Source organism: Podarcis raffonei, chromosome 3, assembly GCF_027172205.1.
Source record: "Podarcis raffonei isolate rPodRaf1 chromosome 3, rPodRaf1.pri, whole genome shotgun sequence".
NCBI lineage: Eukaryota > Metazoa > Chordata > Lepidosauria > Squamata > Lacertidae > Podarcis > Podarcis raffonei.
This window is the reverse complement of record NC_070604.1, coordinates 95,601,536-95,607,955: the sequence shown is the minus strand read 5'-3', so window position 1 is coordinate 95,607,955 and position 6,420 is coordinate 95,601,536. Positions and strand designations below refer to the sequence as shown.

General features: G+C 40.8%; 1 long non-coding RNA gene and 1 other non-coding gene across 2 annotated transcripts; both read right to left on the bottom strand.

Annotated features, from left to right (window-relative positions):
* Nucleotides 1–235: 235 nt before the first annotated feature.
* Nucleotides 236–1,612, bottom strand: LOC128411644 (uncharacterized). The gene is made up of 2 exons (XR_008329863.1): nt 1,502–1,612; nt 236–348 (listed from the first exon to the last, which is right to left on the bottom strand). It is a non-coding gene; the product is annotated as an uncharacterized LOC128411644 (long non-coding RNA).
* A 3,878-nt stretch (nt 1,613–5,490) lies between these two features.
* Nucleotides 5,491–5,563, bottom strand: TRNAK-CUU (transfer RNA lysine (anticodon CUU)). Its single transcript has one exon. It is a non-coding gene; the product is annotated as a tRNA-Lys (tRNA).
* Between the last annotated feature and the right edge of the window lie 857 nt (nt 5,564–6,420).

Genomic DNA, 6,420 nt, shown 5'->3' with positions numbered 1-6,420 from the left:
GCAACTTCCTCATGTTGCCTCATGGGTGGGCTAGCCTTACATCTTGCTAATATTTATTTCACTTTCTGGTGGGCATAGCTTTTTCATGGAGTAATTTTGCGACAGTTTGAAAAGATCTTTACCCAATTATTCCTTTAAAAATTGTTATTATAGAAAAATGTGTTATTTAGGTTGTCCAAGTTTATTTCTTTGTGGAAGATAAATGTAATACATAGACATCTTTGATTCAGTCATATCTGGCTCAGGAACACTGTGCTTATTTGCTTTATTTAGATGGGAAGATTACGCTGCTTCTTTTGTCACAGGGTGTGATGATGTTCACGGAACTGTAATCTTTTTTGCTGTGTTCTGAAAAATCAAACAAGAGGAAAACAATTACAGAATTTCCTGTGTTTATTTGTGATTCGCCCTCATTTTCAAAGCGATTATAAGATAAAAAAAACCTGCTAAACTCTTTAAGGATTTTGAGAATGTTTTGGTTATGGTATGCACTGAACTTTCTGTGGGAAGTAAAGATATCTATGAAGCCAAATGCATAGGCCAGAGGAAATATTTCTGTTTATTTGGATTAATCAGCTGATCATTTTTCAGTTACCCATTATAATGGAACCGATATGTATATATTTGCCAAGAAAGAGAATTTGCTCTTGAAAAAGCAAATGTTGGAATATATTCTATAAACAATCTGTATGTTCTAAGCTAAAGTTACATTTTATAGGACATTTTACTGCTCTTAAGTTGATCTGCCAAGAATCTCAGGTGCTTACGTCTGTGGAAAAATAAGCTACTGTCTGTTGAAGTTTCAATAAAACAGTCCAGAAATTGGATGTTAAAGAAAAACTGACATATAAAATCAATATTATGGTAAAAGACTCAAAGGAGTCCCCCCGCCGCCCGCATCCACTTATTACTTTTATATTTTGTACATTAGAAATCTATACAAGTTTCTTTCTTTTCAGATATATATAGCCTAATTTTAAGAGCTGCTATTCCTCCAGATAAGTGTGCAGGACTGAGTTCATGTTCCACCATGACTTTTAGAACTGACCAGGAACACTCTTTTATGTGATCGATATACTAAATCACCTCCACAAATCAGGTTCCCTAAACTCTGGAGACCCACCAAAGCCTGAGCCTGCCCATATTCCAGTAGTGATGTAAGACAGCTTTATTCAAACTGTCCTTCGTTGCCCAGGGATAAGTAGGGATACAGCAGTATAACCAGCATATTGTTATTAACCCTTGAGGCCATAAGTCCATTGGTTAGCGATGAATCTATGGGCTAGCATAAATATGCACAACGTGTTGTGTTGTACCAACATAGTAAGCTGACACTACTTTGCCCCTAACAGTCAATGTGGCTGTAGAAGTATGTCAGAAATCCTTCAATTTTCTCTCCAGATTTTGGAGTTCCGAATTACATCGCTTTATTTTCACTGAAATCAATAAAGAATATGAGTGGTTAAAGTTCACAAATAATGAATGAATTGTTAAAAGTTACCTGCAAATACAAGCATAATTGTGGAATAGGTGTCCTTTAGATGTGATTTTTAGCACCACTTTTCTGCTTCTGTGGCTGGCAGGAAGCACATGAATACAGTCGATCTTGTCACTTAAAATAATAGTAATAACAGTAATAATAATGTGCTCTCAGATTCACCAGTAAAGACAGATATCAGGCTTCTTCAATGTTGTTTCATTTAACCGTTTAACAATCAGAGAACAGTTTTAATAATTCCTTTAACATGCTTGTGTTCTGTGCTAGCTGCCTCACACACAATTTGCTCCCTCCTGCCTGAGGTCCACCCTACTGTGCAAATCTCCCAGAGGGTTCCCATCCATAAAAAAACAAGAGAAAGTAATAGCAGCAACAACAACAATTTAATCAATATACCATTTAATGTCAAAATAGGCTTCTAAGCCATTTACAAAACCAATCACACAAACACAAACGTATAAATATCCATAATTAAAAGATGGGGGGGAATCCCACTCAAACATTATAATATAAACACCCCTAACTGAAATATGCACTATAACAATCCCATTAAAACAATACAGCAGTTAAAACTGGAGACTCAGGTCAAGAGATCAATGCCTGTTCAAGCAAGTGTGTCTTAACAAGCCATCAACATGCCAATACAGAAGGGGCCTCTTGGATTTCAGCAGGAAGCGCATTCCATAACATCAGGTCATGCCATTGCTCGTTGGGCTCTGTTTGTTGATTGTAATGCTCTTATATATATAGACGAACTAACCATATTTCAGATTTTAATACTACAGAGCACGCGTGCGCATGGTGCCTTATCCACACTACTGTGGTTCAGCACTGGGAAATTCAATGAACATTTGTTGGCCAAGTTTGGATTCAAATCCATGTCATCTCAAGTGCAGAACCCGGAAATCGCACTCAAAAGTCCAATCCTACACGTCCCATGCCTTCAGTAGGATTTACACCTAAGTTCATGCAGGAAGGATTGTAGCCCATAGCTGCAATTCTAGGAATATTTATATGGATGTAATCTCCATTGGACTCAGGCACAGATACTGGAGAGTGGGGAAAGATCACATGGTGTTGGAGGACAAAGGTGTGTGGGCCAACTCGCCTGCTGCTCTCAGGTACACTAGAGAACACTGTTGTCACCAGGTAAGATTCAACTGTGGTCAATCAGCTTTCGTACATGGAATTGGGGTGTGTGGGCAGTACCAGATTCTTCTTCGCCTCAGTCTACCAAATATCTGGGCCAATCCTTAGATTTACTTCTGCGATATGCAGATCATAGAGTAGGCACGGTGCAAAATCGAACCACTGTCATTTCCTAGGTGGGCTATCAGAGTTTATGCAGGAACTGGGTTGCAGACCTCCAGGACCCTAACTGCGTAATTTGGGGTTTGGACTGTTGGCATTAATCCAAATAACTTATCTTAACTGGACTGTGGATCAGGCTGGAATAAGGTAACCAGAGAACCAATTCTAAATGTTTGCTTTGAGGTTTCCTAGAATGAATGATAACTTCTCGGCATCGACATCTGATCACGGAGCTTACCTACTCAAATAAACTAACAATAAGGCAGTCTGTTTTTCTTTAATTATAGTTCTGCCTTGGAAAGAGCAACCCTAGCAATGGTTCTCTCATGAACAATTCCATCCTTTCCACATGGAAGAATCAAATATCCCTCAAAGCATTTGGGTGTGTGTTTTTTTAAAAAGAACACTGAACAAAATGCAGATACCGTTTCTGGAGTTATAGAGTTACACAAAGTGTTGTTTCAGTATGAAGCCTGCGCTTAGATATCAAGGCCAATATACTAATCTGAATTTAAGTTCCTTCTCCCACAGGGGTGGCTAACCTCTTGTTCTCCATATACAGCCAGACTGCAGTTCTCGTCCTCCCCCGCCAGAGACTCTCCAGTCACAGGCAAGGTGGTGTTCAGATATCATATCAGGGAGGCAAGTATTCTCCTTCCACAGCACAGGAAAGCCAGCTCCAAAAAATTGCTCCTTGATAGGACTTGCCTCTTCCAGCGTAACCCATGCAACTGCTCTCAAAGCTGAGACAATTGGTAGAAGTTGCTCTGGTTGGCAAGGAAATGCGTTGCAGCAACTTTCTATGCATGGAAGCAGCTTCACGACCCCAAAGTGTTTCAGAGTGCCTGGACACCATGCTCCAGATTGTCTCACCCACTGGCAGAGAAAGAGCCAGACCGGTTAGATCCATTTTACAGACTGAGCCCTGAAACCTAACAAATGTGAACTCCTCACTCAGTAAACCTACAGCCGAGCCAGGAGTTGAACCTAGATCATCCTCTCTCATTTATTTTGTGTAATCCTATGGAGATGCTTAAGCTATTGCTCCATAGCGCTGTCTTTTTACCACGGCAACAGCCACACACATTAATAACTAAGTGTTAAGTACATTCACAATGTTGTACACATGTTGAATTATAGAGAGAGGGCCTCACAGGCCACAGTTGCTCATTAAATTAACTTGCATACAACACTTTAATAAAACAGAGGGGGACATGATTGGATTATTACCGAAGGAATGGCTTAGAAAGCAATGATTTGGAGCCAAGTGGAGAAAGATAATTCCAATATTTCCCATGCTGATGCTATACATCTGTTCCAAAGAAGCTGAAATTCCATTGTTCTCCTCTCCTAAACGTCCCGATTAGCAGAGCCTGGATTCAAAAGCATCTCAAATATTACTTCTCGGGGATTTTGCCCCTGAAGCGTAGAATAGTTTAAGCATTAGGTACTCTTAATTCACTATTAACTGGCTACGTTGGAAACAGCTAAAGAGGCTGGGACTGTACCATGGTCTAATAAAAAAACCCAATAAAAGTTTTAAACTAATTCACACACATCTGCAATCTGATTACATAATATGTGTCATAGCTGCCAAGGCCTTGCCACACTGCTCGTTCGTGCAGGGAAGGGGGGGATGTCAGTATGATGTCTTCCTTGGCAGCGTTATTGTCTTCTCAGGCTAATACCACCATCTCTAGGCAAACCTAGGAACAGATGAAAGGGCAAGGGCACTGTCAAGCTGGTCCTGCCATTAGGCAGAATAGGGTGGCAGTGGAGGCACCCTTCTACCTTCCTTACTGAGCCCTCCCCCCCTTCCCCCCGCTATTCCCCTCTTCTCAGAAAGAGAGCAATGTGTGTCCCCTAAACTAGCCTGCTTCTCTCAAATGCAGGGAAGGATGCTGTTCTATCACCAGTGTTTGTGGCCACATCCAAGCCATACTTTTAAAGCATTCATAACATTTCAACATTCATGGCTCTTTCACACACACACACACACACACACACACACACACACGAAACCTGGAAACTGTATTGCAGATCTGGCCAGACTTTGAAGTAAGATTCAACTGCCATTCTGATCTGCTTTTGTAGTGACTAGGCCGCCAGGACTACATAACATGAGTCCTAAAAGACCTATATTGGCTCCCAGTACGTTTCCAAGCACAATTCAAAGTGTTGGTGTTAAAGCCCTCCATGGCTTTGGCCCCATATACATGAAGGAGCATCTCCACCCCCATCATTCAGCCTGGACACTGAGGGTCCAGCTCCGAGGGCCTTCTGGTGGTTCCCTGTCTGCAAGAAGTGAAATTACAGGGAACAAGGCAGAGAGCCTCCTCCGTATTGGCACCTGCCCTGTGGAACGCCCTCCCATCAGATGTCAAGGAGATAAACAACTATAGGACTTTCCGAAGACACTTGAAGGCAGTCCTGTATCAGGAAGTTTTTAATGTTTGATGTTTCGTTATGTTTTTATATTCAGTTGGAAGCCACCCAGAGTGGCTTGAGGAATCCAACAACAACAACAACAACAACAACAACAACAACAACAACAACAGACTGGCAGGGGCAGGGGTATCTTTTTACTTCACCTCAGGCAGCAAAAGTTTTTCATAGAATCATACAATTGGAAGGGACCACGAGGATCATCTAGTCCAACCCCCTGCAATGCAGGAATCTTTTGCCCAGTGTGGGGCTTGAACCCACAACCCTGAGATTAAGAGTCTCATGCTCTACCAACTGAGCCATCAGGGGTTGCTGTGTCTTGGGCCAGTCCTGTTCTTTGAAATGGCTGTTGGGCTAGCTGACCCATCTGTCCACAAATTCCTTTAACAGGCAGATAAATAATAATAATAATAATAATAATAATAATACTTTACTCTAAACAAAAAATAATCACTCTGAACATGTAGGTCTTTGAGATGTTTTAACAAGGATATCAGGATCTTTGAGAGTTATGCTTCCACAACTCCACAATGTACTCTGAGTAAGTAACCAAAATAAACTAGTGTTCAGTCCCCTGCTTTGGAAATTAAAAGAGAGATAATAGAAGTCAACACACCACCAATATAAAAGACTGTGGGGGCATTCTTATCATAGTGATTTAGATTTTTTCCAAAAGAGAGAGAGAGAGAGAGAGAGAGAGAGAGAGAGAGAGAGAGAGAACAAGCTAAATCATGGTCATTTTAGAACTATCTAGTAATTGCTTCCATTCCTGCACATTGATAGGACATTATGGACCTAGTACCATACCTTAATTCTGCCTCTCCCAATTTGTGTTAAAGCTGAGTCTTGTTGGCACCTTCCATTTCATTACAGTGGTACCTCGGGTTACATACGCTTCAGGTTACATACGCTTCAGGTTACAGAGTCTGCTAACCCATAAATAGTGCTTCAGGTTAAGAACTTTGTTTCAGGATGAGAACATAAATTGTGCTCCGTCTTTGGATTTCGCAGTTCTACAAATGTTATGATGCAACTCTCAGCTCAAAAAAATTATAAAAATGTATTTAAGATAAAATGTGCTTTGTATACATTATAGTAAAGTGTGTGTGTGTGTGTGATAAAATTGTACCATATTGGCCCGCAAATAAGCCGCACCTTTAAAATTC